Below are 27,272 nucleotides of genomic sequence, written 5' to 3' on the forward strand. Positions count from 1 at the left end.
TCTCCAAGTTTGCACTGCAAAGCTGTGAGTGACACTGGAACGGCATGGAGGGGCACATCTCTAGTATCAGCAGTGATTAACTTTTTCCCCAAACAGTTGGTATTTGAATGTAGTGAACAGGAGAATGAGATAATAAAAGAAGTCAGATATTTTCATATTGTCCTAAATTATAATCGACATAGTTAAAATTCGACAGAGAACAGAGAGAGAGAGAGAGAGAGAGAGAGATGAGTGGGGAGGAAAGAGTTAACACAGATCAGTAAGGTTCTCTTGACATGCTTTAAATGCCTGTGACAAGTCCAGACAGTTCTCTAGGGAGTGCCTGAACTTGAAGGAGATTCCTGTAAAGCGAGCAAAAGAAAGTTGAAACGGTGAGTTTCTTTACTAAATGAGTTGTATTCAACATTCATTATATTTCTGTTGAAGTTGTAGTTGAAGTTCTGTTGAAGTGTAGTCATTAGCAGAGAGGATGAGAGGCCATCTTTGAATTCAGGCTGCAGTGGTGGGGAAGCTCTTGTGTTCTCCAGACAGAGTCAGCAAGGGTTTATGATCCGTCATCAGCTTTTCTTCCCCATAAGTGCTGGTGGAACCTTTTCTACTCCAAATATCAATGACAGTCCTTTCTTAATTTGAAAATATTTATATTTATTTTCAACAGGGGCTAGTGTCTGTGATGCATAAGCAATGAGGCAATTTTCTCCTGTTAGCATTCTATGCTGAATGACAGCTCTGATATGCTGACGAATCACAAGCCAGAGTGAGGGGTAGATTAGGATCATAGTCCACAAGAATCTTTGCTTGTTAGCAGCTCTTTGCACTTGTCAAAAGCCTTTTGCTCTGGTTTCTTCCACTCCCATTCCACCTGGTCTTTCAACAACCTATAGAGCCTACTGTAGCTAGCACAGTGCTTTGGTTTGGCATGAATCGGTAATAATTCACACATAATTCTGTGTATTGATAGCTGGTGTTTCAAGCAGCCTACTGTGGGGAGTAGCAACATGCTAGCTCACTGACATAAGCTTTGCAAATAAACTCAGACATAATGACAAGGTTGTCCATTTGTAAAGTGTCTATTTGTCAGTAACATTTTGAAATTACTGTAGCAAGCAGCAAGCAGTACTTTGTGGGCAGTTGTGGTAAAGTTTGCTTGCTAACATAACATAAACTGGCTGGCAAACACTCTAGGTAATTGGAATTTTCTGTGTCTTCTGTAAACAAATAAGTTTAATATTTCAGCGCGTCAGTCTTTGGGGTTCGCCATTCTGACTACCATTTTGGTGGTGAGCGACGCAGACACAGGAGACACAGAACTTCGAAAGGTTCACGCCAGCGTCGAGGCAACAGCATAGTGACAGTCAATGTCTTATGCATAATCAATGTCTTAGGCAAGGCAAGGGAAGTAAGGAGCTGACAGTTTTCATAACATTTCTCCACAATGCTTGGATGTTGGTAGGTTTAGAGTGGGTTGCCATATTGACGAACCCATGGTTAATTTGGGTAGGTTTAGAATAGGGTTGCTATATTAGTGATCCCATGGATAATTTGGGTAGGTTTAGAGTGGGTTGCTATATTAATGATCCCATGGTTAATTTGGGTAGGTTTAGAGTGGGTTGCTATATTAGTGATCCCATAGATAATTTGAGTAGGTTTAGAATAGGGTTGCCATATTGTAAAATCAATTTTAAGTGAATGGTTTATTTTTTTTCCTGCGCCGCTATCACATCTAAATGGCAGCATATTTTCCACTACATATCTGGCTACCAATTTGTTCAGTTCGGTCTGAGGCAAAACGTGTGGTGGGGCCTTAAAATCAAGCTTCAGTTGCTTAGGTTTAGTGGCACTGTCTCCTCCTTCGGTGGCCTTGGCCACTTATTTTGTGTAAGCATGCAACGTTGAAATACGTTTGAGTAAGTTTGAATTACTTGACACCGACGTGGTTAGGCACTTTTGCCCAGGGCATAATGTACATTTCCCAAGTAGGCCTACATTCGTTCCTTTACTTTCTTGGAGGGGAAAGCAATGGCTACACTTCCATTTAGAGAAGGCTACTTTTGGATTAATTGGGCTCGTCATACCTGTGTCTCTCGTTGACTGACTCGCTTCTGCTGTTCGTTGCGTGTCCGACTATGCGTGCTTTCGAACACCCGCCCAACTCTACCTCTGATTGGCTTACCATGAGGTTTTACTAGACCTCAGCCAATCTGCTCAGCGTCTGATGAAAAAAACAGCTTCAAATATAGTAACGTGCCGGATTTTTTGGCAGTAACGGTAACAGCGTTATTAAAATGGGAAGAGTAATCAATTAGATTACTTGTTACTGAAAAAAAGTAACGCCGTTATTTATAACGCCGTTATTCCCATCACTGTATATTAGTGATCCCATGGTTAATTTGGGTAGGTTTAGGGTTGCCATATATATGTAACACTCACTAGTGTGGATAATTACATATCAAAATTCCCTTTCATATCTAGCTAGGCTAGCTAATTTAGAAAAAAAAATCATTGGGTTTCGATATACTCAGTTTCACCCACAGCTTCACAAACAAGGCTTCACAAATTACTGATGTTCTCAAATTATGACTTGCATGTGGCTGATTCTCCCAGCTCAACCACCAAATCCACATAGCGACATCATTTGGTGTTAACTACCAACTGTGATGCTAACTGGCTGAAGCTAATCCACTAAACCCTGATCCCCTGGTGTACACAGTGTCAGCATCAGGACACCAGGCCTGAGGATAAAGTTGTGCCCAAGGTGGTGGACAGTGCTGACAGAACCAGATGGCCACCATGCCCATAGATGGGCAGGAAATCATGGACATATTGGGGGCAGGTCAGTCACATATTGTATTTATAGACAGAAATATACCAGATAGTTTGAAAACTAACAAAAAATATTTTGGCAAAGGTTTGTTTGCAATGATGTACCGCTGTAAACATTACATTACACATTACATGTTAAATCTGTGTACACAGGTGAAGGTGCTGATAATCAGACATCAGCAGCATCTCCACCTAAAGCCACAGGTAAGCCCTGCGACAGCCAACACCCTGAGAGAAACAAATCAGTGATTAATTACAACTGAAATAGCAATGCTTGTATCTGCCACTGGCTACAGTTATAATAACAGTGTTTGCATTGGCCACAGTTATGGCACCATACAATTATATTAATAGTGCTTGTATCGGTCACAGTTACTTTTGCGTGGAGGTGTGTGGCTTGGCCATCTGTTTCTGTCTCCTCATAGAAAGAAATTTCTGCAAAAACTCTTTCCTTGCAGATCAAGTGTTTAACGCTCGGAGTGAACTCATAAACGGGATTGGAGATGCTGCTCTCAAAGCTCTGCTGGATGGCCTTCAGAAACCCACCTCTGACATGCCCCCCGTGATCACTGCCAGAGAGAGGAATGAGGTTCTGCAGAAGCACATTGTGACTGAGGACCAGGTGACCTGCCTGGTGGACATGGTGCTGAAGAAGGGTGAACGGGCCTGTGAGATATTTCTTTCCTTAAAGACGTGGAGCCTGGTGTCTGTGGTGAGTGTCCAGTGTAATGGATGACCATTATGGATAACCAAGTCAGGTGAACATGTTGCTATGGAGAAACCCCCAGGAGAAAATGTGCTCTAGTGAGACAAGCACATCATGGTGTGATGATGATGATGATGATGATGATGTACCATTTAACACAATATTAACATTTCAATGTTGTAATACTGTTTCAGACCATAGCCCAATGATCTTCAATCTTAAGGATTGGATCTACTCGCAGTATAAGACAGTGCAAGAGTATAACTCCCTACCTGGACAGGATGTGCTGCTGACTGACCGCTACACTGACCTGCTGATAGTCCAGCAACACCGACAGCAGAAAGAGAGAGAGGAGGAGATTCGATTCAGAGGAGTGAGTCTCTTCAGTGCCAGGGACGCATATCAAAGCACCACTGTGGACCAATTCTTTAGTCCTGATGACCGTGGAGAAGTTCCTAAAGCAGTCATTCTTCAAGGCCACTCTGGACATGGCAAATCCTTTACAGTACAGAAGATCATGTTGGACTGGGTATCAGGCAACCTCTACCAGGATCGATTTGAACTTATTTTACACTTGAGATGTAAAGAATTGAACCAGGTGTCTAGAGAGAGGAGTTTGGTTGATCTTGTGAGCTGCAGTCAGACATTTACCCCACTGATCTCACAGAAACTAAAGGACTCACCACAGAAGGTGCTCGTCCTCATAGATGGATTTGATGAACTGCGATTCACAATGAATGAAATCAATAACTCATCTGTGACAGACCATTTCACACCAGCTCCTGTTGAGGCCATTCTGAGTGCTCTGTTGAAGGGGTCAATCCTTCTTGATTGCTTCCTGCTGGTCACCACCAGGCCTACTGCTGCAGACACACTGAGCAAATTGCTCAAACGCCCTCAGCGTTCCACTGAGACTCTGGGTTTCTCTGAGAAGGGAGTAGAAGAGTACTTCCAGAGGTTCTGTCAAGACGAACACATAGCAGAGAAAGCATTCAGCAGTGTGAAGACAAATCACATCAACTCTTCACTTCCTGCTTCATTCCCGTCATTTGCTGGATTGTGTGTACAGTTTTCAGGGAGCAGTTAAAAGAAAATTCTGAAGTGACTGAGCTAGAAACAACCACCTCCATATTTGTGGACTTTGTGTCCACTCTGCTGGAGCACCACTGTCAGCATTTGAGTCAGCCCGTCCCTACTCTGCTGAGGAGCCTGGGCCAGCTGGCAGAGAGAGGGATGCTGGAGCAGCGAGTCCTGTTTGAGAAAGAGAGTGTAGAAAGTAAAATCTCAGATCTAGCCACTGTTCCCTTCCTGTGCAAATTTCTCCAGAAGAAGACAGTCAGAAAGAAAGAAATGTTCAGTTTCATGCATCTGAGTTTCCAGGAGTTCTTCACTGCCCTCTACTACACCTTTGACCAGAATGAGGAGAAAGTCGAAGAGCTGCTCAGTTCCATTAATGCATATGAAGCCAAGTCCCATCTCCTACCAGTCATTCAGTTTCTCTTTGGCCTCTCGAATACAAAAGTGATAGAAAACCTTGAGGAACTCGAGCTCCCATGTGTTTCTTCCATTCGAGGGCAGCTGGAAGAGTGGATTCTTCATCTCATTGAACAAAGCAAAAGTTCTGAGAAAACTGCTGTCATGGTGTTCATTCTCCACTGTCTCTATGAGCTCCATGAGGAGACGTTTGTGAGGAGAGCCATGGGAGATTGGAGCAAGATAGCATTTGACTCCATTCCCCTGACCAGGACAGACTGCTGGGTGCTGCGTTACTGCCTGCAGTGCTGCCCGAACATCAGAAGCCTGCAGCTCACAAGGAGCAACATCACGGCAGAGAAGCTGGAGATGCTGCAGCATGAGCTGAGCAGGTGTGAGGAGCTGAGGTGAGTGTGTGTGGAACAGAATCAACTAAATAAACACTTTAGGTATTTTAAAGTCACTTTGAGTTCAAGTTCACTTCTCATTAAAGCAGCACTAAAGAAGATTTGTGCAATAATAAATTAACTTGTGAATATAATAAATGTATAATAATGTATAATAAGTGTCTTTGTAACAAACTATAAACATAACTCAGATATGATATAGGGGTAATGTATGGACAGCAGTCTGTATCAAGAGAACGCCTAATTTCTGTAAGTAGTATCTATTTATATTCTACACCACAGTTTATAGCAAAGCAGCTTTTTACATTTAAATTTTAGAGATTCAAATGGAATGCTGCTACGCAATTCATCTTTTTGCCACTGAGTGATGGTAGCCTAACCAAGACGACCTATGGTGTGGCTTGTGTGAATAGTGATTACATTATATCTTCTATAACTTGTTGCCATGGAAATAAATTACACATTCACAATCAGACATTTGTTGTGGTTTGGCTGCCATCGTTTTTTCCTTTTTGCAATCAGACTTGAATAGAGGCCAGTGGGCCAAGCATGAGCTAAACCGCTGACTACTTGAATTGCTTGAACTACTTGACTACTTGAACTACTTGAACTACTTGAACTACTTGACTACTTGAACTACTTGACTACTTGAACTACTTGAACTACTTGACTACTTGAACTACTTGAACTACTTGACTACTTGAACTACTTGAATTACTTGAATTACTTGGCTTACAAACATAAACTGAGGAATCTGTAACTTTTCACGATCTGACATTTATAGTCATCGTAGGCTCACGTCGTCTTACTTACGTCTATGCACAGGTTTCCTACTTTCAATGAGGCCTTGCATCAAAAGTGGGAACAATTTCTGCTTTTAAGTACAACGAATGGGACGTGTTTGGGGGGCATTTAAGTTTAAGTTCTTCAGACATATTCTTGATTCGTCATCTTTTGGGAAGTGATGCCATCGTCGGCAGGAACACTCCGATTTAGTTTTGGGCTACAGTATGTTTAACAAACTGGTATTTTAAGCCACTGAATTAGTACAGTCCAGTTATATGTACAACCACAAACAGCACAATGTCCCTGAGCTCGGTAACATCTCTCATAAATGTTTGTGACTTAGTACATATTACATAGTAAATAATAATCCGAGAAATACTTGACCTCTTCGCTAATTAGCACTCACAATACCATAGATATAATACTTCACTAATTAGCACACCGAATACTACTGCTGTCTGCTGCCACCTCACCAGAAGGTTTTACCCACTTTCTTCTTTACAGCAGCATCCCACAGAAATGTGTGCATATTACAAGCGAAATGACTTCCTCAGAGTGTGTCAGAAATGTCATGAAAAGTTTATGTGCCATCAACATAATTTTGGAAATGTTATATGAAGGTAAAAACCTCTTTAGGGTTGCTTTAAAATGGTCATAAATCACTTGACTTGACTTTCAAATGGATGGTTAAAGGCCTCCTTCAGAGGTCTCATTCTGCAGACTGCATTCCCTCTACATGGTATACGAGATGATATGTTTAGAGTTTGTTGCAAAGACACACATTTATTAACGAGTTAATTTATTATTGCGCTGATCAACTGTTTGAGAGCAAATCTTCTTTAGTGCTGCTTTAAAGTCGATATTGTCTTCAGGTGTGCTGATTGACTGTGTGTTTGTATGTTTGCAGGTTACATGTTGAGGCGCTGTCAGATGCTGATGTTAATGATCTGACCACAGCTCTAGGGGAGGGAAAAATCCTGAGTGAACTACAGTAAGAACTATGTCCACTCATATGAACACATTTGTGCCTTTTGTGTATGTGAGTGTGTCTGAAGGAAAATGTAGTCAGCAATTCAAAATTGAAGTTCTCAGTGTTTGGCATGAAAACATTTCTTTGCTACACAAGATGTGAAAACTCTTTGAGCTGATGAGTGTGTATGGTGGGCACACTGAAAAACAAAAGGGAAAAAGTGTGTAGTGGCACAAAATCGTCCTGCTTTTGCCACCATGTACCCTGTCTCTGTTGAGTGACTGAAGCTAAGCATGTGAGGGCATGGTTAGTACTTGGATGGGAGACCTGTTTCTTGAAGTGGTATTAATAGTTGGCCAGTAGGGGGCAGCCGTCCCTCTGGTCACAGAACATTCCAAATTCCCCAGTGCAGTGACAGGGACACTGTGCTGTAAGGGATGCTGTCGTTTGGACGTTATAAGCTGAGATCCTGACTCACTAAGGTCAGAAGATCCCATGTCAGTCATTATAAAGTCCTGGTCTCCTGGCTCATTCCACCTGGCCATCTAATCACCTCTGACTGGTGGCTAATCTTGTGTGATACTGACACCAAGCAACTTTTTGGCCTTTTTTGTCTTTATTACGACAAGACAGTGAAGAAGCAGACAGGAAGAGAGAGAGATGGGGTGGGATTGGGAAATGACCCGGGTTTCTTCCGGACTCAAACGTGAGTCCCCATGGGCACCTGGACCCATATATGGTATGAGCGCTGTAGCCAGGAGCTTTTTGATAGGAAGCTAGAGGAAATGGTGGTCACAAAGGGAAGTAATTATTTCATTAGTCCGGCAGGTACAGTAACACACTACAGGTAAATCCCACAACATTAGAGGAACATTACTGACACTGCCTGAGTCAGGGACAGCATGGGGACCATTGGTAGCCTGGTCTGACTTGGCTCCTGCTTGATCATTGAGCCCACTGTTGTCACTTTGAGAACATCAGCAATGGTAACAATAGCAAACACTTTACTGTACGTGTATTATGTGTGTGGAATAATCGTTATGTGTGCGTGGAACAGTGTGTGGCCAAAGGTTGCTTACTACAGTCTTGGACTCCAAAAAGATAAAGAAATGCAGTCTTCTTTGGTCATTTGGTTATTTAGGGTTTTTTTGTTTGCCATCCAGAGCTTGATCATTTCAATGCATCAAGGCCAGCGTGCCTTACAGGGAGGTGTTATCTGGTCACAAAGCATCAAGGCCAGCAGGCCTTACAGGGAGGTGTTATCTGGTCACAAAGCATCAAGGCCAGCAGGCCTTACAGGGAGGTGTTATCCGGTCACAATGCGGTGGTAGGTGACCAGAGGTGGTGGTAGTGTTTATAATAATGTGGCTTAGGGGCATCATATAAACTCCAAATATATGATATAATATAAATGGGGAGCAGGGACAGGTTTGGCTGACCCCACGTCCAAACTACATGTGCTAAAATTACGTTGTTTTTAATTGGAATGCCCTCACTGTACACAACACAATGCAATTCTATGCAGCACGATTAATTTTCGGCACGAAATGTTTTGAACACAACTTGTGTTTGACAGCCCGTCTCTATTTTCTTTCTTTCCCTTGCGTTGCTCTGCTATTTTGAATGACAAATATGACATATTTGTCAGCATATTTTAAGGATTCAGTGTGGACAGAGCATTCACAGTAATACTGCAAGACAGTCACTCGCTCGGATGTTGTTAGAAGGTTTGGCTGTCTAGGAAGGAGAACTACAGTACACTGTACTTCAGAGCAGTGCCTGATATTCCTGAGACACATGTGGACGCCAGTATCAAAACAAACACAGAAACCAGACTGAACTCATGGACTGTTGAAATAAGATGTTGAAAATATAATGTTCTGTTAGAAAAGACTGAAACAATATTTTCTAGTAGCTAAGTCACACTTTTTTCATAGTTTGGCTGGCTTATAGTCAGATGTGACTTATATATCAAAATAATTTAACATGTTTTTAAATGTTAGTCAGTACTGACATGAACCCTACATAAAGCCTTACAGCGCCGCGAGAGGGTGCTCAAGGCTTGTGGAATGAGATTGGGAACTTGGTGAACTTGCGACATGTCAGACATTTTTCGTACTTAAACCCAAAAGTTAGAGGGGGTTTGGGGGTGTCACCACTGGGAAAATGTATTAAATATTGTTATGTGAATGCACAAGTTCTGCGTACTTTCAGTCAGAGATTAGGGCTTGCACTATGCCTGAAACACGTGCATACCGTAAATCCTCAAATTTACGGCCCAGGATTCTCTTTATAAATAAAGGCAGACCCCCAAATTAGCCAGGGTAATAATTGCCTACATTGTTTCGATTTAACTCAGTTAAAGAGGTCTTCTTAATATTTTATATTGTTGGTTGGTTTAATACTGTTGCCAATGAAAAGTCGTTGTCCTATACTGGGTCTCCAACACGTCGCTCTCAACATGGCTTGCCGCCCCCTTCTGAGCTTGCCAGAGGCTGAAGCAGTACTAGCCTACATTTACACAATTGTTGCCGCGAGGCATTCCAGTCTACGAATTTAATAAAAAAGTAAATCATGCATAATTAAATTTTTTTTTTAAAAACCACCATACCATAGGCCATACGCAATAAGGTTTCCATTACAGCACAGCGCACGTTCAATGAATGAATGAATGAAAGCGGATGCCTTGTCTTGCAATAAACAGTGGGTGGAAATCCCAACACTCTCTCAACTACATGCAACTTAACAGTGAACCATCAAATACCCACAAGATTTCAGTGCCTATCAGTCCCACCTTTTAGCAATATAATCAAACAGTTGAAACGTAAATTAAATCCCAAACCGAACATCTTCTGCTTTTGATAGCCTACCGGTATGACGCTCCAAATGAAAAGCATGTCTCACAATAAAAGAGAGGACAATAAAATGTGCATAAGAAATAAAGGCCTGCCCCAAATAAAGGTCTGTGCTTTGCACAGCCTAAATAAAAGACCCCGGCCATAATTTGAGGATTTACGAGTCTGTCTCTTAAACATTCCTCACCCGTTATCTGGACATGCCCGCATTTGAAAACAAAACTCAGCCATAGGTTATTTTGAGAATGATGACTTTCTCTCCAGCATTGTCCTAACCGTTAAAATGAGGCAAATAAGACGAGGCATTGCAACAATGTTTACAGAGATACACTGTAAGGGCTGCAAAGATTATGCAGTCTCTTACGATTGACTGACACTTGCGCACACACACATTATCGAAATCATACGCAGGACGCTTTAAGCTATAGTCTTTCTACATGAGTTTAGTTAATGATCGGGCTATAATTATACCACACTTTAATAGTGGTTGGTGTAAATCTGGACATTTTAGCGTTCCGACAGGATTTTGTCAGGACTCGGGACACGTAACTCAAAATGTTATTTTAAACGCGCATCCTCTCACTCTCTTGGATGTAGCCTTCCAAGCATTTACTCTGCTGCCGGCTTGTCCCTCCACAACGCCTTATCGCCCCGGTTCGCCTCAGCCATTCACTCCTTTGTCTTCATTAAGACTCCCGGCAGAATTCTTAATATGTTTGGCCTCTATGTGTCTAGTTACATAGTCTGTCTGTTCTTGGTCTTGTGATTTTGTGAAATAAATTTCTAAATAAATGGAATTTTTTCCTCTTCATGTGACTTATAGTCCGGAAAGTGCAGTATTTATGATGGATGGGATGGTTGGACGCCCATGGTGAAACACATATTTTATAACCCAGGGAGGCATGGGGTCTACAGGGTTTTAAATCAGACACAGGTTTCCTCAGGTGGGGGAGGGAGAAGGGTTTGAGAATAGCTGTGGGCATTGGAGGTGCTATTGTAAGGGTACCATTGGGGCATCCTTGGGTCAAGGTACACACACTCACATGTGCAATGTGCATTAAGGCCGCCACATAATGGCAGAAGTGTATTTGGGTGTCATCAAAGCATACTTTGTCTGTTGTTGCAGACTTGTCTTAGTAAAGCACTGCACACAAATAGAGACTTTCTAATGAGGAGACACAGCACTCAAAGAATCCTCCATATAAATGAATGGGGTTTGTAACGCTAACGCCAATATGGCAGTAGTCTGTACACCTATCCCGGCCCTTCCTCTATGCCTCCCCATTTAGTTGAATAGGACAATATCTGCCCGATAACTGCCCAAAGTGCATTGCAAGATGGCTGCAGAGTGGGGACATGCCTAGAAGGACTTTGGCACAAGTGTGTACACACACACAAACACACACACACATGCAAGCCCGGATCGATCCCTGGGGGTTGAAAGATAAAGGGATTAAAATGCTTCTGCGTCAACTCCACGGCGTCGCTATGTCGGCACTCCTACGGTGTCGTGACCATTTTATGGTTCTGCGTTGGGTTGCTTTGAATCGCGGTGCATTTCACCGCCATAACGCTCGGTGTCGCCTGTGTCTGCGTCGCTCACCACCGAAACAATAGACTGACCGAAACGGTACTCAGAATGGCAAACCCCATAGACTGTCGTGCCAAAATATTAATCTTATTTGTTTGGCCTTTTCTTGCTTAAATTTTGTACAAAGTATCGAGAAAGACACAGTAAAATCCATTGACCTAGTTACTGCAAATAAGTCTGAGGTTATTTGCGAGGTGTCTGCCAGCCAGTTTAAGTTATGGTAGCAAGCGAACTTTAGCACAACTGCCCACAAAGTACTGCTTGCTGGCGAAGTGATAATTTCAAAACATTACTAACATATAGACACTTTTCAAACCGATAACCCCGTCATTGTAACCAACATATGTCTGAGTTTATTTGCAAAGCTTATGTCAGTGAACTAGCATGTTGCTAACTTCCCACAGTAGGCTGCTTGAAACACCGACTATCAACACACAGGACAAGTTGACCAATCACAGTCCTTGCGGTCTGCATCGCCTTGACGCAAAGTTAAAATTTTTTGAAGGTGCACGTGGCTCTACGGCGGAGGGGTTGGAGAGGGATTTGCGGCGACACAGAGGGGTCTGCGGGGGTACGCTGTCGATTCGACGCAGAAGCATAAAACAGGCTTAACAGGGTCAAAAGTGAGCTCTACTGACTCCCAGGTTGACCATTAAGAGACCCTCAAAGGCCTCATGCAATTCATACAGTGATATGGGCCCCACCCTGAATGCCTGATCATTACAAACACACTTATTAAAATGAATGTTTTGCACCATAAGTGAATTATAAAGCACATGGTGAATGAATGAACACAGAACCATGAATCAGCATAGCCACATGTTTGTGTTGTGTGTTACAGAGTGAAGAGCAGTCTGTCAGAAGAGAGTGTGCAGCAGGTCTTCAGCGCCCTCTCCAGGCAGAAGTCTGTGGGTACAGTTAAGATGTCAGTAAAGACCATCACCATCACCACTGCTGAGAGGCTCCTGCAGCTCTACAAGACTACACTCATTAAAGACCTTGTGGGGTAAGACACACTTCACAGGTCCCGTCTCATCAGGTAGATGGACCTCCATGTACTTTACAGAAGAATGCATTTAGCCTCCAGCAGGTCTCCAGAGAGGAGGAGTTGAAGGTTAAATCTGTATGAAAAACCATAAGGTGCTGTGCTGCTGCTGTTTGTTTTTGGGGTGAGGGGTGCTGCCCCCACCTCTCATTACACAGTAAACTAACAGAAACCAATCGACCACTAAGAGCAGACATCCCAACCTGCAAAAAGTAATTTCAGGGAGGTATCACGACCCCCCCCCCCCCCCCCCAAAAAAAAAAAAAAAAAAAATTAGCCTAGGCCTACTTAATGTCTAGTCAGTACACCTAATAAGGAAGGCATAGAAATTGTGAAAATATGTAGATTTTGGTAGTTTGTTTTTTTCATGTAGCCTTGGCAACTAGCCATCTAGTAGGCTATAGGCCTGAACAATATGCACATGAATTGGCACTTAAACTCACCTCAACATGTCTTTTGCAATCATTTAACCCGGCATGGGCAATGCTAAAGTCACTGTTACAAACAGGGCAGCGTGCAAGACTAGGCCTATCATTCTTTACTCTTATGGGACAAGGGTAGCCTACATTTTCCTTTTTTTGAGGCACTGACTTTGCTATGACACTCCTGTTCCTATACACTGAACTGATTGATTAAGTTCGGGAGATAAATTAAAGCCCACCTACACTGAAAACTGATTGGTTGATTTAGCGAAACATGCCAATCAGGATGCTCTCTGTCTTGGATGCTCTCAGGCACACACGCACCACCCCTCTCTCTCTCTCCCGTCGTGTGCGCGCTACCCTCACATGCACACGCGGTCTCACATGCGCACTCTTGATAGCTCACTCTAGATTCCGGGAGGTTTTATCAAATTTGCGGGCGTCAGGGAGCCGCTATCAATATGCGGGAGACTCCCGGAACTTCCGGGAGACTTGGGATGTCTGTGAGAGACACATTGTTGGGACACTGAATTTCTTCAGACAAGAAATTGTTGGGACACTGGGGGAAGGTCAGTGGCGTAACTATAGTAGGTGCAGCAAGTGCAGTCGCACCAGGGCCCGTGACCTCCCGGGGCCCGTCGCTACCCCCGCCCTGCCTCCTTTTTTTTTTTTTTTTTAGAACTTTAGAGCACGGAGAGTGAAGCGTCACTTTGACGATCTATCGGAAGATGAGCGCTTAACCTATGCAGAGAGTCAAAGTGCAGGTATTTTATGCAACTCTGGACATCATAATCAGTCAGCTCTCCCAAAGATTTGCAAGTATGCGGGAAACTTGTCATGTGTTTGAGTCTTTACGTCCTATGACCCTTCAACTGGCAGGTGATGATGAACTGCTTGAAAAGGCAAGACGTTTGTCAGACCATTATAGCATGGACATTGCACCGACATTCCCAACACAACTCCTCTCATTCAGGTCTTGCTTTAAAGCAGAGATTTCACAGATGTCATCTATTTTTCAACTTGCCAAAATGCTGGTGGTAGATTATGACAGTGTAACATCCACATTCGGGGAAGTGTGTAGCCTACTCATGTTGTTTCTGACATTGCCTGTGACTGTGGCAACAGCTAAGCGATCTTTTTCCAAACTCAAATTTATTAAGACCTATACCTAAGGAGCAGCATGGGGCAGGAGAGGCTCCGTGGGTTAGCTATCCTGTCCTGCACAACGAAAGGCTCGTAAGATGGCCTTCTTCTAATGGCCTAATTCACGCATATTGGGGATTGTATGCATATGAATAATTTTATTTGGTTTCTGGACGGTTAAATTAGTTAGGCTACATTAAGTTTTGTTTCTGCGCAGTGCGAGTTTATAAGCAAGCAATCTACGCTTGCAGTTTCAGCAGAGGGTTGAAGAGGCGCATTGAGTGTTCCCATAATTCCATGCGAGTTGATGTTAATGCAGTAATATTAGATTACCCTGGCCTGCAGGCTGTTAATAAAATATTTTTTTTAATGTTTTGACATGTAATGGATATGTAGTCGTGTGGTTTTTATTTGAAATTGTAATATGTAACTACTAAACTACTTCGGTGCCTCAGGCCCTTTGCATAAACAATTGAAGTCACCCTTAATGTGTATTGCATGTATCAGAGCTAATTCATCCTGGGCCAAAAGACGTTGATATGGGGCCTATGTAGCGCTCTCGCACCTGGGCCCACCATTGGCTTGTTACGCCACTGGGGAAGGTATTACTGTGTGCTTTGTGATGGTTCATCTTAGCTGTGCTTTGTTTGTGTCAGTTCAGTTTTCTGCCTGGCAGACCGTGCTGACAGCTGAGGAGTCTCTCCACTCAGCTCACAGGATCTGACACACGGCACATTTGGTTCCTCTGTTCTGTGCTTCACCTGACTCACTGTTCTGATTGGTTCCTCTGTTCTGTGCTTCACCTGACTCACTGTTCTGATTGGTTCCGCTGTGTGCTTCACCTGACTCACTGTTCTGATTGGTTCCTCTGTGTGCTTCACCTGACTCACTGTTCTGATTGGTTCCTCTGTGTGCTTCACCTGACTCACTGTTCTGATTGGCAGGATGGGCGTACCAAAGGGGACTGATAGAGCTGAGGGTCTCTGTTCTTCTCTCGAGATGCAAAGAGAGGAGGAAGATGTCTGGTGTGTCACTTTCACTTTCTCATTAAACTGCATTGTAATTCACTTACAGTAGTGGCTCAGGAGGTAGATGAGTCGTCCAGTAACTGTGGGGCTGCTGGTTTGAGTGCACTCTTTGAAATTTTAATGCGCTTTGGAAAAAAAGCTGTATACAACTATTTATACCATTTACTACTTCCCAAATAGCAATTATGCAGGAAAATACATTGAATCATTATAAGTTTGAACTAAAGGAAATGTGTGCTATGTGGTAATGTGTATGGTGCGTGCAGAGCCATTTCAACAGGAGAACATTCATTATCAGAACACTTCCAGTGTTGAAACTGGCTGCAGTTCACCTTGAGGGCCCTGAGAGAGCTCAGAATTAATGGAAGCCTATGGAGCTTTATTGACCAATCAGCATCCATTAGCAGAATGCTAACATGTTAAGGGCAAAACCAGCCCACCCTTTTAGATGCCAAAAGGATATGGGTATTTGTTTGTTTCACTTTTGATGGATAATCCATACTGTACTTGTGAAAACTATGATAAAATGTGTTTTTTGTTTTTGGCGATAAGCAAATAAAAAAATAAAAAAATGGTAACACTTTATAATAACTACACACAATTCATAATTTACTAAGCCTTTGTTACTTATTAGTTAGTGGTTTGTTCATCATAAGTAATTTCTTGTTCATACATAATTTATCATCAGTAAAGCATTTGTTCACGCAGTTATAAATGGTTTGTTCATAGTACATAAGCCTAGCCAAAAAATATGTTTGCAAGTACATATTTATTTATTTATTTTATTTATACTTATATTTAATAAATAATGAAATAACCACTTATAAATGAAATCATTTCCCCAAACCAGTTGCAAACTATTACAAAATGCTTTGTTCATCATTTGTAAAGCATTGCTCCTATGTTAAAGCAACACCAAAGAACTTTTCCTCAGTTGCACGTGCGCTATTTGTTTATCCAGCAACGGCTTTGCAAATAACGATGTCCATAGACAAGATAGAATATGTTGCATGATTTTATGAAAGTAAGATGTATTGCGACATCATGCAAGTAAAATTTGTAGTTTCTTATGTCTCATTCCATCGAACTACAAACCCGCTACCCGATCGGGCAAACTTACATAGTGCGGTTACAGCCGATAGAGGGCCACGAAGCGAATGCAGAAGTGCCGTTCACCCTGTTGAGTTGATGAACCACGGAAACAATTTTGGAAACATTATTTTAAGGTATAAAAAACTCTTTGGTGTTGCTTTAATTCTCATAAATAAAGTATTTGTACATAAATGGTTTGTTCATAGTAAATAAGCCTATATCTAAAGTATGTTTATAAATTATTGTTAACCCTTGTGTTATCCTCAAATCTTACCGACACTCTTTATCCTTGGGGTCAATTTGACCCCAGCTAAATAAACCCTCAGAAAATTATTATAATTCATATTGTTACCCAGTTTTTTTTGTGATAGGTACTTAACAAGAGTGTGATAACCACCATCAAAAGCCCTACAAAACAATCCCACCCCCCCACACCCCTTTATGAACCTTGGAACCCTGGCTGGCAATATTGCCCATCCAGTGTCAGCAGCCCAAAGGCTTGCTGTTGCTTCCCCTTTTGACTTTTAGAGTCCTGCCAAAATTATTTATATGTAATAAGTACTTGTGTATGTAATAATGATAATAACAATATGTTCTCATACTATTACAATAATAATATCCAAAATGTGTCAAATATTCATGTACCTTATGTTTCATACAGCTGGGGTCAAACTGACCCCAAGGAACATCAATGTACAAAATATTTGTACAGGACATTGAAAACATATTATTGAACAAATTTCATGCTAACTCTGTTGTACCCTTCAATTTAGGAAAAGTCATGAAACATGAAGCAAAAAAAAAAAAAGTGAACCATATAATTTATGATGTTAAACGTTGCTTGGGGTCAAATTGAAATTTAAACCTCGTAGTGCATTAACTTCTGTGAACAGACCACCGTGGAGTCCATTATCCCGCTTATTCCACTGTTGCCACTTGCGTTGTGTTCATTTCCTGTTACAATTTAAACGTTTTAATCGCTAAAACTGTCTTGTTTGTAGAACTAATTTCTTCCGACACATATCAACTAATTTCTCAACTCACAGGACAAACTGCTGTTACTAGTTCTAAATGGATGGTTGCTACGGCCAAAGGCCAGTCGTTAGTTCTATCTCTCCCGTTGTCAAGCGGGCGTATCCCAAGATTCTGATGAACTTTAGCTTTGAAACATCGCTATTTTATTTAGCCTGCTGTCATCCATCTAGCTAAAAGCCACCTCCGTCATATGCTACAATGTTGCAATGTTCTGAACGTCTGCATTTTACAGCTCGGATGCAACGTGACAGTTCATTTAAACTTCACAACGAGTTCGGCGAATTAATATACAAGTGTGATACGGCCAAAAAAATGGATCTACTTCATAGGTGTGCAAATAACATACGGTTAATGGTCGTTTTAAATTACGTAGGACAATGGGAAATTCAACCAAGCAGTGGAATAACATTAACTAATGACTTGTAACTCCGGAGTTAATCATGAATTATACTATTAGGAAGTGGTTTATAAAATATGTATCCTCACCCTAACTAATCATTAGTGAATGTGTATGTAACAACTGTTAGATAATGGAAATATTACTTCATCAAACACATATTATTGCATCATTTATTAAGTATTAACAATAATGTATAAACATGTTTTAGATATAGGCTTATTTACTATGAACAAACCATTTATAACTGTATGAACAAATGCTTTACTGATGATAAGTTATGTATGAACGATAAATTACTAATGATGAACAAACCATTAACTTATAGGTAACAAAGTCTTAATAACTGATGAATTGTGTGTTGTTATTATTAGAAAGTGTTACCAATTAATTTAGCCGTCTAGCCTCATACAGTAGACTCCCATTCATTTTGCACTCACTCATGATCGCCCCCTAGATGAACTGCAACCTATTTGGATACAATGGGAGTTAATAGGGAGTGAACAGGCTCTTCGTAAATAGGCTCTGGTGTGAGCGTGGAAATGGTTAGTCTTATATTCCTTCTCTTCTCTGGGTTTCAGGCTGATGATTATACACAATGGAGATTCCTCCCCTGAATCTGAAGCCTCTTCACTGGGTCTAGCTCTGCTGTTCTCCTCACAGGTCTCTGACATCATACTGAGGGAGATCCTCCATAGGTTCCATCAGCTGAAATGTTTCACAGACAAGTGAGATTTCTTTTTATGGTTTTGATCACATTACAAATAGAAAGCTGGCTCTGTATTTCTTTTCATGCATTTCTAAGAATGGTGTGTGTGTATGTGTGTGTGTGTCTAGAAGTCTACAGTATAATGAGTGTGTGGATGCTCTGTTCTCCTGCCTGGCCTCTCTGCCTGATCTGAACCATGTGTCTGCAAGTGAGCTGCCTGACTGAGATCTGGGCCACCAGGATCCTCAAACTCATCCACACCTGCCCCAGTCTAGAGGGAGTACAGTAAGAGACACCTTTTATAATCATCTTACTGATGTTCTAAAGTCAATACAATCAGATCTGTCCACTGATGGTCAATATCAATGAAAGGAAACTAGGCTGAATAGGTGAGATTTGAACACAAAAACACACTCACATGAAAATGAATGATGTGAGACTGACCTGCCCTGCCAATATTATACACACATTCTCAGGGTACCCGCGGAGTCTTAAAAGTATTAAAAAGTATTAAATTTCATTTTCCTAAATTAAGGCCTTAAAAAGTATTGAATTTCACCTCAAAGTCTGGAATTTTTTCACGGAGGTCTTAATTTTTCAAATGATCAGTAGATTTAGTCTAATATCCTCACGTAGCGTAACAAGGATTAAAGTTCTCCGTCGTACGACGGATTTCCGTCAATTTGATTTTAGAAATGTCATATTTGAGATCGATGCAGATCCGGCGAGAAAGAAAATAGGAGGGGGGGGGGTCTATCACCTTTTCTTTTCCTTAATTTTTTTAAGGCAACTACAAATATTAGGTCCGATGAATGAATGTGTGTGATGGTAAATGTTTAAAGACCTAATAGTGTTCTTGAGAACTTTCTGTCTCAGAGATCGCTCAAGAAGATACGTCAGCCATGAGTTTCGCTTTGTTTATGTTGTACACGCTTGTCTCATTGGCCTGGGGCGGTTGCTTAAAAAAAAAAGAACACGTCTGGAGGACGGTCTAAAAGTTGGATTATAGCGACACAATTGAGACAGCTGATGAGGTTGCCCAATCCGGTTTTTTTTTTTGGATAGGCCTACGCTATTGTGAGCTCTATGTGCGAATTCGGAGGCTGTGTTCTTTCCATGCATCAATGTAGACAATTTCTTACTATCGCAAACTCTTGTCAGGGGAGGTCATTCATTTTGGGTGTCACCTATGACTTGAACAGATAGCCTGCTCTGCCACCCGATGTACTATTATTGTTACAGTTTTTAATCACTGCAACTAACATTATGTGTAAAGCGACGCAATATAAACCGTAGCCTATGCCTCCCGTCTGTTATGACATGTACAACAATGTTTTTCACAATTTGCCACGGAAGGTTTTGACTGAGCGTGTTAACAGTTCGCGACATTATTATTTTATTTTGAGTAAGGGGGTCAGTCGTGTTTATGACTTGCCTGCTTAGGCCTCACTTTTAACGACAGTAGGAGCGTATGTTGACAAAAAATAACCATGCAATTAAAATAGTCAACCTAAAACTTTGCTATTATTAATGTATAGCACAAAACCATAACCAGTAGGCCTACCAGAACCTCGCATATTAGCCTCATGATTTGTGTACGTTTATCTATGGCTGCTCGTTTTTGCGCTAAGTAGGCTACGCATGTTCTTTCATAGCGCAACACGACCTGTCCCTCACCATATCGCAACCTCTTGTCAACCTTGTCAACCTCTTGTCAAAATACAATCTGTTGCTGAAGACAAAAGCGCCCTCTCCAGATTGTCGTTATCAGATGCGCAGACCTCCTGCATGAACACACACAGTATTGCTGCTCATTGGAAAACTGAGTTGTCTGTAAAACTCAAAATTACCATGTTTTCATTAAAGCGATGGTTCGGAGTAATTTTACCCTAGGGTTCTTTGCACCACGACCCCGAGCCAAACACCCTCCCAGAACCTTTTTTCCCTTGGTCGAGCCCTGGTCGAGTAGCGCCGTCAGAAACGAATGACGTTCTTCAGTCATGATGGAACCAACTTTTATCTCGTAAATTACCCCACTAATAATGCCCTGAATGGTACGAAACTTCTGCAGTAGTACAACTACGACATTTAGTCCAATAACGAGGCATTAGAAAGTTTGTAAGTGCACCAGGAGTTTATTTAAATAAGACTTGCCTAATTATCTGCTACTATACCGCTGCGTCAACGTTTCTTCCGTGATTTGGGAAAAGCCTGTAAAAGTCCTTGCAGGAAGCGATTACATCAACGTTTTTTGGTATATCCAGTTTTAAATATTTTTTCCGAAGTGTTTACAACTTAGAAATAACTAATAATTGTTGCAAACTGGACTACGAACAAAATATTAGTGCATTCCTGGATCTACATCCTTATGCATGCTTCCTGCCAGGCCTTTTACAGGCTTTTCCCAAATCACGGAAGAAACGTCGATGCAGCGGTATAGTAGCAGATAATCAGGCAAGTCTTATTTAAACTAGATGTACCGCGTAGCGGTACAAAATATGACCGCCGCTCACTTTACGTGTGATGAAGTCTTAGTTAGGCTATGTTATTCACCTATTCTGAAGGAGAATCCTTTTGGAGATTATGATCGATCGTCTATTGAATGGAGGTGCCTCTGCGTATACGACGGTGTCCACTAAGCATACCATGCTTATTTCGACCCTCTGCAACATAGCTTGGAAGTTGCAGTGGTAATCGTGATGATAGTGTCCGTAATGGACGTGGTACAGACAGCAGGGCTAGTAGAAATAGGGCTCTAAACTACAAAGTCACCCGCAATATGATGCGAGCTTCTGGGTACTCAGATTACCCGCGATAGGAACTGATTTGACCAGAATACTTTATTGTAGGCCTTGTGGTTTAGAAACCATATACATCTTAGGTGTTGGTATACATCTTAGGTGTTTTCCTGTTAATTTGTTATGTGGGTAATATGAAAAAAGGAAAGTAAACCTGCTCAAATATGTTCATCCAGTATTTACTGAAAGGTGCATAATTTGAGGTGCTTGCCATCCAGTGGCAAATTAGATGGGTAAATTTACCCCCTTCATAAACTTTTGTTTTACTCAAAGATTTACAGTAGGACTTTATCTCTGACCACTTTCAAGCCATGGCCTTTTGAAATTTTGATATAAAAATCCAATGGTGTTGCTTTCTTAACCCTGACGCCTATAGTTTGCCAGGTTTAAAAAAGTTATGAGAGGAAAATATTTTTATTTGGTGTGAAACACACACATACCTGTTTTTATGCTTTTCATTTGTTTTATAATTTGTATTAATATTTATTTTATCATTATTTTATTTATAAGCTAAGGTTGCTAGCAGAGGTGTCTAAAACTAGATAAAAACACTTGCACTTTCTGTTTGCAGTTTTGTGTGGTATTTGAAAAAAAGAACATTGTCAGAAATAGCCGGCCCTCCAATCAGATGACGTTGGCAGAATTGGCCCCCAGCTCATTTGAGTTTGAGACCCCTGATTCAGGGCATTATTAGTGGGGTAATTTACGAGATAAAAGTTGGTTCCATCACGACTGCAGAACGTCATTCGTTTTTGATAGCTACTCGACCAGGGTTCGACCAAGGGAAAAAAGGTTCTGGGAGGGTGTTTGGCTCGGGGTCATGGTGCAAAGGACCCTAGGGTGAAATTACTCCGAACCATCGCTTTAAATGCGGATGAGGCAACAAATGGAAATATGAACAATATCTAGAATGTTCTGATTCGTTACTTTGATGAGGAAATGTGAATTCTTGCAAACTTGATTTTATAGATTTTACTTGGTGTTGTATTAACAAGAAAAAAAATCTCCCCTTTAAATACTTTTGGCCTGAAGTAATTAAATAAGAGTGTAAGTTAAAGCTACAATATTGCTGCAGTAGAATAGAACAGCAATGGCTAATCAGCAATGGTCAGGGATGGTATTGAAATATTGTTTTGTTCATCAGGAAAACTCAATCACAATCAAGAACACTCTCAATTCGCTTATTCACATGGCGGCCATTGGCGGCTAAAACGAGGCTACAGGGTACACAAACCATAGGATTGTTATGTTCTATGCATTCACCTGTAGGTGGCATTAATTATATAGTAACTTAAGAGTACCCTGTAGCCTCATTTTGGTCTTTATTTGGTGCTTTACTTTGCTGTTTGCATCTTTTTGTACATTAAAAACCAATAAGTTGCGACCGCAAAAGGGGTGCTATCTCTATAGGTAGATATGAACAACGTATGACTTATGGCCTGAATTTTTTTTTTTTTTTTTTCACTTTAATCCCTGAAATCAACTATAGGTTCTATTCCGTGTAAATTTGTCCATGAAGCAGGACATTCAGTCACGTTACTACCACGACAAATCTTTGCGTTGCCACTGCACTGCTGTCATGTTCATGTTGGCATGTGCAAACACTTGTAAACAGTAATTATTTGCAGGGATGGATTACTGCACGGGCCTACTGGGCCCAGGCCCAGGGGTCCAAGGGGTCAGGGGGCCCTGAAGCTCAAGCCTTTGCATGGAATCATTGCCTCAATATCAACAAATCAGGATGTAGGCTATGAATCTGATTGAATTTAGTATTGGCCATCCCCAAAATGCACCAGAATACAGGAAATCACATCAAACAAATTAAAACATTTCTGGGGGAGGACCCCCAAAACCCCCTCCCACATATACGACAATTAGTGGGGGGCCCTTAATACATCTGGGCCCAGGGGACCGAAAATTCATAATCCGCCCATGATTATTTGAGGTTTAATCTTACATTTAATATTATTTATTATATCCGAATGGGTGCGATGTAGGTATTACATTTCATCTGAAGTGGTATTAAAAAGGTCTTAAAAAGTCTTAAATTTAGGTCTGACAATTCTGGGGGTACCCTGATTCTGATCACAGCTGAGCACATTGATATTTATATTTATTTGTGTAAGTGGTGTTTACCTGTATGTTTACCTGGCTGCAAGACAAGTTTCCCTTAGGCGACAATAAACTGAAACTGAACTGGAACTGAACTGATGAGATGTTATGTAGGCTTTCCAACTAGTACATAAGCACACAACTGCAACAAACAACAACAATGGCTGAATTTGTAAAAGCCAGGACATATGATAATATTATATAGCATAATTTGATGTGGTGTAACGTCTAGGATTGCAGCCAAAGCCACTCTGCTCTAGCCTGGAAATTCCAGACCCTGGTAATCTAGAAAGATGGCCACGAATAATGTAATGGCCCAACTCGAGGGGCGGCACCAAGCGTGCATTTGAAAATCTCACTGCACGCAAAACGACCAATGTTTACTGACTGATTCCGGACTTTGACGCAATTGGATAACACTACGACTGTCATCTGTTTAGCTCGCCTTTGGCCCGCCTATATCAGATACACCGATGTGATTGGCTCCCCGTGATACAAGTGGCAAAAGTAACGTGCATCATTACTCATTGCCAGAGTGTCTTGCAGAGACAATTAAAATTTTGCTCTTGCGAGAACTCTGGAGTTTCCAGGGTAACTGTCTGTCAGGATCTGTGGGGTATACTACGAATCTCGGTTAGTGGGTTAGCGAGGTATGTTGCGCTCAAAGCCAGGGTATGCTATGATACGAAAGTGGATCTGTTTTAGTGTCGCTATATCACCATGGTATCTTATGCTGTCAACCAAACCTGGTCGGGAGGAGGTTATGTGCTAAGTTATAGCTCAAATCGTGTAATCTACCGCACACTGACCAATCAATTGTCTTAAAAACGAAGTTATCTCACGTGTAGGATTCTGTCATATATCTTACAGGTGGAGCTCCGCCTCTACTAACATTTTGGATGTCGAATGCGCTTTAATAGTGCTGTGCATGCCAATATCCCACTATGGACGTGCATACAACAGCTGATGACAATTGATTGATTTGATGTTATAGGTTAGACACAAAATGACCGCAGTGTAGATTAAGCTATCGCTCATGAATGCGGAAGTAATTTGTAAATAGAGGCGGTCTTGTGCGTCTCCACGTTTCACGATTGGCCAACGTCATCCCAACACTGAGAACGCGCACAGATCTGAGCTGAAAGCCTAGTTTGAGAAATATATCACATAACTTCTATCGTAGTATCACTTAACGTATACCCCTGAGTCAAGGCTTTGTGAAGCCTCGATATGTCTACATAGCCTAGATATGTCTAACGTGCTTCGTAGTATACCCCACTGGCCTGGACTATTGACTTTGTGCCACCCTGGTGGCCATTCTGTGTATTGTTTTTTGTCATGTGCTCTGTGTTTACCTGTCTGCTGTCATGTGACTGTCTCCACCCCTTTTCCTTTATTTGGTCTGTGCTTCCTGTCTTGTTAGTTTTCCCTCCGTTTCTGCATCCACACCTGTTCCCCGTTATTGTCTCGTTGGTTTTGTCCAGTCCTCTGTCTTTCTGTTAATTGGTCTGTGTATTTCTACCCCCCTGTTTCTCTGTCCTTTGTTGGATCGTCCTGTATGTAAGTTAGTTTGTAAATGTCAAGTTTGTAGTTCATTAAAGTGTGCTTTCTGTTAGAAAGAGTCTTGCATGTGGGTCCTATCTTCGTAACTCTGCTCACAGTGGTTCTCAACCTTTTTTTTAGTGATGTACCCCCTGTGAAATATTTTTTCAGCCAAGTACCCCCTAACCAGCGCAAAGCATTTTTAGTTGAGAAAAAAAGACTTAAAACAGAGCACTGTGCCATCAGTGTCTAATTTATTAAACTTTGGAACTGATAAACACATACACATACAACTTATATTTTCCTGAAATATTTATTAGGTATTTTGGCATGGATTCTACTTTTTAAATATATTTATATTTTAACCCTTACTAGGCTGCCCTGTTTTTAGGGCATTTTCACTACCTTTATTCATAAGGATTTATTCTGGTCATTGTAAGTGCCACACACACATATTATATATTGGGGTTTTTTTTCCAGCAGAGTCTAGGCTATCCAGATCTGCCATAATTTCATGTATTAGTACTAGCATTGATTTTATTTTGAATTTTAAAGATTCTCTGGGGCTAAGCAATTTACAGACGTATGTGTGAGCCTTACAGAAATAAATGCCATTTTTTTTTATTTAGTGATTTAAAATGACCTTTCTGCGCTCCATATCTGTAACACAAAGGTGTTTCTTTGTTGAACAAATTGGGATTCAATGTGAGCCTTGAATTGGATGCCATGCAGGAATTTTGCTAGGATCTCAAAACTGGATTATGAACATTCTTTGCCATAAAGAAACGCACAATAGCGTTGGATTATAAACATGCTTTGCCACAAAAATAGACAAAAACGTGAGGTAAGTCCAGCTATATGAAATTATTATTTTGCGGTCACTTCGTCTGTTTTATAACCCAGAAGGATGTACTTGGTATCAAATGATAGCCCTGTGTCTCCTCTTTCATCTGATATGCTTGCCATATCTATGCGATCATGGGTTTGCGAGTAATTCAAACGAGAGTAATGGGTGCGCAGGTGAACGCAGAGAAGTATAGACTGTAAATATGATGCAATTTGATTTAATTTCATGATTTGTTTTAATCTTCATACTTTATCGTACAGACAAGTGTGTGGTCTCATTGGAAAGCCCCAGTTCTGCTCTGTCACGCAATAAAGGCTTCTCGCTGCTATGAACAGAGGGGCAATGTAACAGAGAAGAAAGGGTGTGTTTTTTGACGCACTTTGCTGGGTGCTGCCCCCACCTCTCATCACACACAGTAAACTAATAGAAGCCACTCTGAACACTCTGAAAGAGGAGCCGTTGGGAGTTTTGGATCAGGATCCTCTCCCTCGTCCACACCTGCCCCAGTCTAGAGGAGGTCAGGTTACTGACCTTCATGTTGTGTAAAAACCTGTCATCAGTCTTTAGCTGATGAGGTGTGTCTCATTCAACAGGTTTGAAGCTGCTGTCACTGATACGAGTTTAAAGAAGGAAGAAGGTTTGTTGCTGGAGGAGGGGATCTGCTTACTGCAGGAAGCACAGAGGCGCCCAGACTGCACCATCACACTTACAGGGTAATTTTACACAGTTCAGTTGCTGGTTGCTTGTGAATGGACCCACACATCACTGGTATATTAAAGAAATAGAAAAGCCTCATATCAAAGGGCCTCTGCATATGAAATGGGATTCTATTGTTATTTGGGGACATCACAGATAAGGAGCTGGACTAGCATGTAGTAGTCTGCAAAGTTGTGGGATCTATTCCAAAGTCCTTTTAGGCAAGTCCCTCCACTCGGCGGCCATATGGCAATGCTTTTAGGGCACTCATCGGGCATCTATTTCGGCACAAATGCACGTGCGCAAGGCTTCACGACACCAATCTTGCTCCAGCGGCGAGATCACAACACATGATTGGCACGCTGTCTTTACAACACACCACATTATTGGCTCAATATATTCACAACACATCGCTCAATGTATTCACATGTTGACGTTTTGCCGTGGAAGGGGTGGGATATGTGTAGACAACGGACATATTGGCGTTACAAACTAACCCTATGCATTTCTATGGAGGATTTTTTGAGTGCTGTGTCTCCTCATTAGAAAGTCTCTGTCTATTCCCAGCTTCCATCGTTGTGTACTTGAGCAAAGCACTAAACCCCGAGCTGTAAGTAGGGATGTGACGCTCGAAGCTGACGTTTCGAAACAGTGTCGAGCTTTCGAAACGCAAGTGTTTCGAAGTGTGGTTCAAAACGCCCATGTCACGTGAGGCTTCGTGGTGTTTCAATTTGGTTTGGACAGGTGGCACACTTACCGCGCGAGCCAATTACCCGAGTAAACACATCGAAATTA

The 27,272-nt window shown here is 41.5% G+C and overlaps 1 pseudogene; it reads left to right on the plus strand.

The window, feature by feature from the left end:
* Positions 1-291: 291 nt before the first annotated feature.
* LOC143139642 (NACHT, LRR and PYD domains-containing protein 1 homolog) lies at positions 292-26,465 on the plus strand (annotated as a pseudogene).
* The last annotated feature ends 807 nt before the right edge of the window (positions 26,466-27,272 follow it).

Source organism: Alosa pseudoharengus, unplaced genomic scaffold (genome assembly GCF_046254945.1).
Source record: "Alosa pseudoharengus isolate Yale_2024_CS ecotype anadromous, Long Island Sound unplaced genomic scaffold, YU_APseudo_1.1 YU_APseudo_1.1_scf_22, whole genome shotgun sequence".
Taxonomy (NCBI): Eukaryota; Metazoa; Chordata; class Actinopteri; order Clupeiformes; family Clupeidae; genus Alosa; species Alosa pseudoharengus.